The 10,906-nt window shown below is 37.4% G+C and overlaps 1 pseudogene across 1 annotated transcript in view; it reads right to left on the bottom strand.

The window, feature by feature from the left end:
• The window catches only part of LOC149845524 (3-ketoacyl-CoA thiolase 2, peroxisomal-like), a 12,693-nt pseudogene extending 2,121 nt beyond the window's left edge, over nt 1-10,572 (bottom strand). Inside the window, exons 1-12 of the transcript XR_016430200.1 lie at nt 10,324-10,572; nt 7,138-7,214; nt 6,921-7,005; nt 6,658-6,784; nt 6,481-6,579; nt 6,338-6,405; nt 6,082-6,189; nt 5,910-5,987; nt 5,685-5,815; nt 5,480-5,576; nt 4,848-4,971; nt 4,665-4,773 (exon numbers count right to left, since the gene is read on the bottom strand). The product of XR_016430200.1 is annotated as a 3-ketoacyl-CoA thiolase 2, peroxisomal-like (transcript). The remainder of the gene's footprint in view (nt 1-4,664; nt 4,774-4,847; nt 4,972-5,479; nt 5,577-5,684; nt 5,816-5,909; nt 5,988-6,081; nt 6,190-6,337; nt 6,406-6,480; nt 6,580-6,657; nt 6,785-6,920; nt 7,006-7,137; nt 7,215-10,323) is intronic.
• Nucleotides 10,573-10,906: the final 334 nt, after the last annotated feature.

Below are 10,906 nucleotides of genomic sequence, written 5' to 3' on the forward strand. Positions count from 1 at the left end.
ATGAAGTGCATGCCGTGTCTAGACCCGGCAACAATGTAAGACCATATAAACCACCACATTTTTGGAAGAATAATGGTGGTGGAGGAAGAAAAATCATTTGTCATAATTGTAATGAACCGGGTCATATTCGTCCCGATTGCCCTAAATTCAAGAAGAAGGTGGCTTCCGTGGGAGAAACTCCTCCAATCATCAATGAAGATTCTAAGAAGGATGGTGACATAAAGGATTCCATCGCTCATCTAACCGAAACTCTTCAACAATTTATGAAGATGAACGCCTCTACATCATCATCCTCACCTTCCACTTCCGGTGCCGCCATCTCTTCTTTCCCAGGTATGACTTCTTGGATTCTTGATTCGGGTGCCTCTTTCCATATGACTCCAAATGCATCACTTTTATCAAAACCAAGTCTCAATAAATTTAAATCATATGTATCCACCGCCGATGGAACATCTTTAAATGTTGAGGGTATTGGAAACCTAGAGAAAATTTATGACCAAAACAAAGAATTTTTTGTTCCCAAAATCCGGATCATCCCAAAACTTAATTTAAATCTTTTTTCCGTCTCTCAAATTACCGATTTTGAATGTAATGTCTCGTTTTCACCAACCCATTGCTATGTGCAGGATCTCCGGTCCGGGAAGCGGATTGGGCAAGGCCATAGAAGAGGGGACCTTTACTATATGGATTTTTTGTCTTTGCCATCCAAATCATTTTGTAATCATGTTCAATCCAAAGATATTGAGACTTGGCATAAGAGACTCGGACACCCTAGTATTTCCAAATTGTACCTTTTTCCATTTTTGGAAAAATTTTGTAATACAAATACATTTACATGCAATGATTGTATTCTTGGGAAAATTCACTCTCTTCCATATTCTCATAGCAATTTTGTGTCAAAAAGGCCTTTTGAACTTGTGCATTCCGATGTATGGGGACCGGCACCCGTTATGTCCAAAGGAGGCTTCTCTTACTATGTTTCTTTTATTGATGATTTTTCTAGATACACATGGATTTATATTATCAAAAATAAATTTGATGTCTTCACTAATTTTAAAGAGTTTCACGCTCTTGTTCAAAATCAATTCCATCACAATATAGCCATTTTTAGATCCGACTCAGGAGAAGAATACATGTCTAAAGATTTTCAAAATTATTTTAAAACAAATGGAATTTTACACCAACGATCTTGTCCTAAAACTCCGCAACAAAATGGTCTTGCGGAAAGGAAACATAGGCATTTAATCGAAACCACAAGAACTCTTATTGTGTCTAAAAATGTTCCTAAAAATTTTTGGGCCGAAGCTCTTCTTACCGCAACATATTTTGTGAATCGTATGCCCTCTTCTTCTTTGAAAAATGTTTCGCCCTTTGAAAAATTATTTAAAATTACTCCCGATTTTAATAGACTAAGAATCTTTGGATGCAAATATTTTGTGCTTAGTCAAGGATAAAATAAGTTGTCACCTAAAGCTATTGAATGTGTGTTCATTGGCTATGGTGAGAATCAAAAAGGCTATAGATGCTATGATATTCGAAACAATAAATTATATGTGTCAAGAAATGTAAACTTTATTGAAGAACAAAATGGTTTTGATATCCACACATCTAATGAAGACATCGATTATTCTTTTCTATTTGACTTAGCTCCTAGAATCAAGTCTCCTAAGGATATTACTTGTGATACTAGTTGTGATGGAATTTCACATTATAATGATATACCACAACATGATAATATTTCCCAAAATGAAAATCTTAATGATATAAATGTTTATACCCGGCGGATAGGAAATGAACATCAACCTGCTATTGACAGATACTCTCAAGACTTCTCTTTAGAAGAATCTACTGACAACAATCTACCTAGGAGATCTTCTCGTACTAGTAGGCCACCACAAAAATTTGTGTCCTATGAATCCTTTTCTCCGAATTATAGGGCCTGTCTCATGTTAATACATTCGTATGACGAACCTACCTCATTCAAGGAAGCTAAAGATCACCCACATTGGGTTGAAGCTATGAAAATCGAATTAGAGGCCCTTAACAAGGCCCAAATCTGGAGCATTATTCCTCAACCTTTAGGGAAAAAAGCAATTGGGTGTAGATGGGTATATAAAGTCAAAACCAAATGTGATGGGTCTCTTGAGAGATACAAAGCCCGTCTGGTTGCAAAAGGCTATGCCCAAGAATATGGGATTGATTATGAAGAAACCTTTGCTCCTGTGGCCAGAATGACTAGTGTACGAACCTTAATTGCTTTAGCATCCATCAAACAATGGCCTATATACCAACTTGATGTTAAAAATGCATTCTTAAATGGAACTTTATGTGAAGAAGTTCTTATGGATCCTCCGCCGGGTCTTGAAATTGGGAAAGGTAATATTCTAAAATTAAACAAAGCTCTTTATGGGTTAAAACAAGCACCAAAAGCTTGGTATGATCTTTTTAGCAAAGTAGTTCTTGATAATGGCTTCTCCTCATGTTACACTGATACTGCTTTGTTTGTTAAATCTTCTAATGAGTATATAACAATTTTGTTATTATATGTTGATGATATGATTATCACAGGTAATGATAAGAAAGGTATTGATCTTATTAAAAATATTCTTAAGAAAAATTTTGATATGTCTGACCTGGGTTTTCTAAGGTATTTCTTAGGAATTGAAGTTGCATACTCCCCCAAGGGGTATGTCCTATCTCAAATGAAGCTTGCCTCTGACATTATTGCTAGGTCTGGGCTGACTGATGACAAAAGGGTGGAGACTCCAGAAGTGATTAATGCCAAGATGAGAGCCAATGATGGCACTCCTTTGGCAGATCCCACGCCTTATCGTCAATTGATTGGATCCTTAACATATTTATCTATCACCAGGCCTGACATTTCTCATGCAGTTCATAGTGCAAGCCAATTTCAAACCGCCCCTACCACTACTCACATGGCAACAGTTATGAGAATTATCAGATATCTAAAAAATTCCATAACTAAGGGAGTGTTCTTATCCTCTTCTTCACCTCTTACTTTACTTGCGTATACTGACTCTGATTGGGGGGGTAACCCCGATGATCGTATTTCTACCACAGGTTATTGTGTGTTCCTTGGGGAATCGCTTATCTCCTGGAGGTGTAAGAAGCAGCGTAAAGTTTCTCTCTCGTCTACCGAAGCAGAATATCGTGCGATGGCCACTACCACAACTGAGATTATATGGTTAAGAAGTCTGCTTAAAGATATGGGTGTCTCACTCTCAACTCCTTCAAAGCTGTGTTGTGACAACAAGAGCTCCATTTATATTGCTAGCAATCACACTTTTCATGAACGGACAAAGCATATTGAGATGGACTATCATTATGTTCGAGATGAGTTCTTACGAGGCACCATTCAACTCCCATATGTTTCTACTGAATATCAGTTGGCGGACTTCTTCACCAAAGCTTTGCCTTCGCCTCGCTTCTACTTCCTCCTTAGCAAACTCTCGGTGATTTCACCGTGCGTTTGAGGGGGGGTGTTAAAATATGATGTATATTTATATATATATATATATATATAGATTACGACACATACACATATATATTATATATATGTCTATGTGTCTATCTATCTATCTATCTATCTATCTATATATATATATATATATATATATATATATATATATATATATATATATATATTTTTTTTTTTTTTTTTGTAAAACCCGATAGGGGTATTTCTGTCATTTCACCTGTACACGCATATCTTTGATATGCTTTCTTTTTTCTTTCTTTTTCCTTTTAGTCTTTTTCTTTTTTGTTTTTTAATTTCTTTTTTTATTCATTGGAGAGGGGTCCACATAGAGTCGTTGGACCCCTATGACCGTTGGAGGGGCTCCAACGACTCTATGGGAGCCCCTCCTTGGGTCCCTTGCTGTGTATAAATAAGGGGCACAGCCCCATGTATTTGTTAAGCTTCTAGTGAAGCATTCAATGAAGTGAAATATATTTTTTATCTCTTTTTGTGCTTGATCACTTTTGTGGTTTATTTTGCCCTTTAGTGGCCTCTTGTGTATGTGCGTGCTTCCGTGCTTTCGCTTGGGGACGTTGCTCTTTTCATTTGGCACTTCATTACAGTTAGTGCACACAAATCATAAATTCATTGTTGGATGGAATATCTTAACACTTGCAATTCTATATAAAATTATCTTTAAAGTCCTCAAGATAATACATATATACATATATGTATATGTGTGTGTGTCCCTATGGTACTCCAACACTCCATTTTACCCATCGTAGCCGTGTCGACACACATATCCCCGAGTCGACATGCGTATCCCCGTGTCGACATGCATCAACATCTGGACACGCCATTTTACCCTATGTACATACAAGTTTGTATTTTATTTATAAGTTATAATTATATTTTCAGTTTATAACTTTATATCTTCAGTAATATAATATATATTTTAGATATAGCATATATATTTAGATTATATTCAGTTTATTTTTAATTTATTTTATATATATATATATATATATATATATATATAGCCGTGTCCCCGTACCCACATTTTTTGGAATTGCCGTACCCACACCCAGGTGACATAGGTGTGTCCACATTAAAGAGAAAAAACAGTATATTTCAATCAACACCATGAACTGAAAAAAAACTAAGATGTCTTGGATTTTAAAAGTACCTGTGGCACCCAAAGGATGCCCCATAGCAACAGCACCTCCATTAACATTCACTTTCTTTGGATCTAGATTCAACTTCTTGCAGCAGTACACATATTGAGATGCAAATGCCTGTATTATGAAAAAGCAGTCAATTACCTTCCTACAATTTCAAGTGACGTAATCATACTAGACAGGAATACTACCTCATTTATCTCAAAAAGATCAATGCCATTAACTTCAAGACCAGCAGCCTTAACTACTGCAGGAATTGCAACTGCAGGGCCAATTCCCATGACAGCAGGATCAACGCCAACAGCTACAAAACCCCTAAGTTTGTGCATCCAGAAATAAAATGATAAACCAAAATAACATATCAAAAATACTGTCAGTCAGAAAAGGTAAACAGGATCCAAGACAAAAAAAAAATAACCACGCCTATATGAACCATTTTATTGAAAGATGCAAAAATGCATTATATCAAAATTACTATTGCAAGCAGTAAAGGAAAGCCTTGCTTGTCATGTGCCAATACACTGTCCCAACCACGGATCACATCCTGCACACAAGGGTGCAAACATACACATATACACACACAGCTGAAAAAGATGGAGACAACAAGTAGGCAATTCAACCAAACAGAGACAACAATAAACACTATGGCTTCACAGGTACTCTAAACAAAAAAAACAATACTAGTGTATTAAGTGATTATGACTGATGTTGTTAGCATCTATTTTCAAGTCAAATCCAATAAAAAACAGCCAAAGAGCAGTACAGTCCTGAAAACTGGTCCTACAACAGACAAGAAACAAACACAAGTTTGAAAAATACAAACCTGAATACACCAAGTATGGGAAGTCCTTTCTGCATTGCTACAGATCTTCTCATAAGCAATACTGCTCCAGCACCATCACTCACTTGGCTTGAGTTCCCTGCCATTTTAAAGATCAATATTTGAGCCTCTAGCAATAAGAAAACAGATATATGGAGTCATCAGCATGCCCCATCAAAAAGATAATAAGCAGTTTACGATTGAATACCAGCTGTCGTACTCCCATCCTTCTTGAAAACAGGTTTCAGCTTTGCTAGGCCTGAGATTGATGCATCTGATCGAATTCCATCATCTACAGAAATTATAACTCTTTTTTTCCCCTGTTTTTGGATCTACAATCTTCACAAGTATACGCCAGTTACCAAGCTATGAAAATTAAGTTGGTCTACTAGAGAAGATATTGAAAGCATCAATTGTCTGACAAAAAATTCACCTTTGTGTGCACAGGAATGATTTCATCCTTGAATTTACCAGCAGCAGTTGCGTCTGCAGCTCGCTTATGAGATTCAACCTAACAAATGCATCACTAATCAAGTGATTGGACTTAACCAAAATGAATGAACAATGAAGATTATAGCAGACAATATGGATAGATGATATCTCACAGAAGCTTGATCCTGCTCCTGACGTGTCACCCCATAGCGGTGAGCAACATTTTCTGATGTAATGCCCATTGGAAGAAGGCAATTCTGAGCTTGCTCATGTGCAGTTATCTAGTGAATTAAAGAATAAAAAAGAATCACAAACATCTAATAGAAACTACATTGCTGAAGATAAGAATGCAATATATGAGCAGTCAAAACTTTACTATTTATAAAAAAATTTGTAAAAATATATAAATAGAACTCTGATGATACATACTCTAGGATTGATCGAGCCTTCCCAAGATATTGTATTCATTGACATAGACTCTAGCCCGCATCCAATGCCTAATAGAAGACATTAATGAGGTTGCTGAGAAAATTAATGACAATTGTTCACATCAAGGAATAGAGCAAGCTTACCAATATCATAGAACCCAGCTTTTATGGCAGCAGCAACATCAGCAACAGCCTGTAAACCAGAAGAACACTGCCTATTGACAGTTCTTACAGGTACTATCTCTGTATCACAAAAGAAAGCATTAAGAGGGAAGCTAGAAACAAGAAATAACACAATACTGCCATAGCATACTACTATACCAGGAAACCCAGCATAAAATGCTGCCATCCTGCATTCACTTGCTCTTTGAGATCCTGGTGCCAAGACACTACCGACAACAATGTCTCCAACTTCACTTGGGTTTATACCAGTCTTGTCTAGTAATGCCTGTGTTGGATAGCCGTTGGTTAACTAAAAGACTAAATCGGCAGAGAAATAAAAGACTTTTAAGCAAATAAAGTCCAAGTGTATTTATATGTTGCATCATCTAGCAGCATGATAAGTTTGTAGATATTCAGCTAACCTTAAGTACAGGTGCAAGTAAGTCATCAGGATAAGTATCCTTGAAGCCCCCACGCTTGGCCTTGCAAATTGGAGTTCGGAAAGCACTATAAAGAGGAAAACACAAGCATAGAAAACCGAGCAGTAATGTGAGCAATGAAAAACTCGTGCAACCAAAGGCTTATAAATCTTTCAACAACTAAGAAAAATGCACAATTTATGATATGTTTTGAACTTACGCCACAATTACAACATCATCCCCAAAAGCAGCAGTTCTATTATATGGTGCATTATCTCCAGCTGAACAAATCGAAGGCTGTATTATAGATTAGGTCAGGATAACATAATTTTGAACAAAAAAGTGCCTTAAAGGAAACAAGAGATCGCATCATACAACCCATGATCTTTTGATGATCAAACACCCCTCAAGTTTTTACTGCTCACATAACATTAATAGTTCTAAACAAAATAATTAACAAAAAGAAAAATAAATAGGACATTTAGAAAAAAGAAAATTTTGCTTGCTAGTTGATAGGGCCCCCACTTTGAATTTAAAAATGAATATTTGGCTATTTTCCTTTTTTTAGGGAAAAGATATATTTGCTTGGCTGTTCTCATTTCGTGTGAAAATGTGATATGCCCAAATTATTGAGAATTTAATAAATAAACAAGGAAAACTTTTTTCTTTTTCTTTTTTTTGAGAGAGAGAGAAACTTAACAACAGATTGCGGAATGAAAATGATCTGGAAATTTATCTAACTTTCTTGTCAACTTCAATACAAAGTGTCAAACAATCAAACTATGATAAATGAACAATGAAAATACAAATGAGAATAACAAAAAAAGTGCAAATTATTTGAAAACCAAATCACTAATAGAACCAAACCAGAAAATGACTAACTAACATACATTAGATTTACTCAGAACCTACATCAGATTACATGCAATGACTTGAAAAAAGAAAGAAAAGAAAAAGATCAAAGTTCATTGAAGCACAGAACATAGCCATTTGTAAAACTCAACAAGCTAGATCATCTACAAAACCTCAAAGCAATACACTTGAATAAGCAGAACTCACCAACATGAATCCAAAATCATCAGCGGTATTGCCCAGTGTTGTACGCAGAGTACAATATCGTACCATATGGTACGATACGTATTGTTACTTTTTTAAAATATGATACACAGTCGTATCGCGATACGATGGTGTATCGTACTCTATGTCACAGGGATTCGGCTAGCAGGGTGTCGCACCCGCGTCGACGCGACTTGACGCGGGTGCAGGTGCGGGTGCGGCACCGGGTGCAGTCAACCCGATCCTGGGTGCGTTGACCGCACCCAGGATCATTTAGGTCCATTTTTTTTTTGGATTTCTTTTTTTTAAAAAATTTGCCCTATGAAATGGGCTGCGAATTTTTTTTAAAAAAAATTCTGCTGACAGCTCCTTTCAGCTGGTGACAGCTCCTTTCAGCTGCTGACAACTCCTGTCAGCTGCTGACAGCTCCTGTCAGCTGCTGACAGCTCCTGCCTTTTCGAATCCTTTTTTTTGGGATTTTCTCTCTCCCCTTTATATATATATATATATATATATATATATATATATATATATATATATATATATATATATATATATATATATATATATATATATATATATATATAATTTTTTTACATTTTTGCCCCTGCCGCACCCCCGCACCTGGGTTTTTTGGAAGTGCCGAATCCCCGCACCCATGTGACATAGATCGTACTCATATTAGGTGTGTCATATGATACACCTCTATATCGTATCGTACGATACGGTATCAACACACTTAAAAAAGACCCGAAATTACTTTTTAAGTTTTGGGTTTTAAAGGTCTCTTGAGGGCCGACTTCTCACTTTGTGTAGAGGCTGTTAGAAGGGAAGCCACACACCCTAAGAGCCGTGAGATCGATTTTGGGGGCTGATTTGTGTGCAAGGGAGAGGTCCTTTGCGAATTTCTCAAGTATCTTGGAGACGATGTGGATGTCGAAGAAGAAGATAATGATGATGATGATGATTATGATTATTGAGGTTTTATATAATATGTTCTAAAAAACTTAGTTTTTTAACACTTAATTGTTCAAAAACTTAGTTATTTTGTTTTTATTTATATAATATAGAAGTATGAGTCTTGTAGCATGTTCTTAATTGCAAGATATTTAATATTTTGCATTGTTCTAGTGAGATATGAATGCAATGTTATCCATGATTCTATATTAATTGATGTTTGATGATTAGGGATGGCAGTGGACCAGGGGAAAATGGAGCCCCGACCCGCCTCACCCCGTTTGGACCGTGGATGGAGCACATGAAACGGGGATGGAGGTAAAAATCAAAACCCGTGCAGGGATGGAGGTAGGGATGGACTTCCGCTTTCCCCGCCTTGCCCCGTCCCCAATCCTTCTTTGGGGATGGCAGTGGATCGAGGGGAAATGGAGCCCCGCCCCGCCTTGCCCCGTGTGCTGAGAATGGAAGACATGAAATGGGAATGAAGGTTAAAATCAAAACCTGAGTGGGGATGGAGGGCAGGATTTTGTGACAAGGCAGGGGTGGAGACCTTGTCCCCCACCCCCCGGTCCGCTGCCATCCCTATTGATGATGTTTTATCGGGTTTATAGAGACATAAATGCTTCATATGTCATTTTATAGTTGAATCATAGTTTCATGTGCTATGATTTTTTTAGAGTTTTTGCTCATTTTTTCTGATTTTTTTTATTTAAAAAAAAATATTAAAAAATTTGATATTTTACCATAAGCGATAAGGTGTTACTTTGGGCCCCACCAATATAGGATACAACCTTGGTATTGCCACCATCAAATTTTTGGTGGAAGCTTATGCAAGAACCAGGTCCTCTCTCAAACCCGGAAGCAGGGAATACTTCGAATTGTAATCCCCACGATGAATCCAAAGAAGATAGAAGAGGTGGGGAAAAAAGCATCCCTGCATCTAATATCATCAACAAACCACCGAAGACGGAATCATATGTGATTCCAGGACCAATAGACGGCCTCGACAAACTAGAGCACCGGTTCCATGAAATCACACTGACTATGTGCCTAAACCTCGTACGCAAAGTCACAAACCAAAACAATTCAAGCTAAAATCGTGCCAATCTTTCCAATTACCAACTCAAACAACTAAAAGCACTTCTTCAGAATTCATCAATCGCATCCAATTCCTATGTAAATCACAGAGGATCTATTATATAGAAATCGGGAACCCTAATCTTCAAATTATGCAAAAAAGAAGAAGATAAAAAGCTAAAAAGAGGGTTTACGACGATCAAAGACATACAAATTGCAATAAGAAGACTTCAGAATTGCGTCTCACAGGTTATCAAACAAACTCCGCAGAATTTTTCTACCAAAAAAAAAAACAACAAAAAGGGAAGAAAATTACTCGTAGGGTTGGATCGTCGTGGCGAGGAGAGACGGGGCTGAGATGGCCCAGCAAAACCCTCTGCCTGTTCGCCGTCTTCTCCATCCCTTATTGGGATCGATCGACCGATCAATGGGATCAAGAAGCCTTCCTCTGCTCCTCCCGTTTTGAAGGATGAGAGAGAACGCTGGCGCAAGAAGGGTGACGAATTGGATTAGAGACGGTGGGTCCTCTCTTTGATCCCATGGAACAAGAAACGATCTTTGGCTTTATTTCCCTCTTTTTTTGCTCTCTCTCCTTAACGAATGGACGGATAATTTTGTACAGTGACGTGGTGATCAGATTCTGGACGAGTTTGGCCCATAAATGCAAGATGGGATCAGGTCAGAGACCTTTAGATGCCGTTGATCTCAAGATGAACGGCATCCAAAACCCGTACTAATGGGATGCCATCACTTGGAGGGGCCCAACTTTTTTTTTTTTTTCTGATGTCGTTTGTATTTGAGATGGACGGCATCCTAACTGTTTAAAATGAACTGATCATTCACCTTTTTGATGGGTGCCTTCCATTTTTAGATGAACTGCATCCAAGGGAAGCAGATCA

The sequence above is a fragment of the Nuphar pumila genome, chromosome 2 (assembly GCF_984573655.1).
Source record: "Nuphar pumila chromosome 2, dmNupPumi1.hap1.1, whole genome shotgun sequence".
Taxonomy (NCBI): domain Eukaryota; kingdom Viridiplantae; phylum Streptophyta; class Magnoliopsida; order Nymphaeales; family Nymphaeaceae; genus Nuphar; species Nuphar pumila.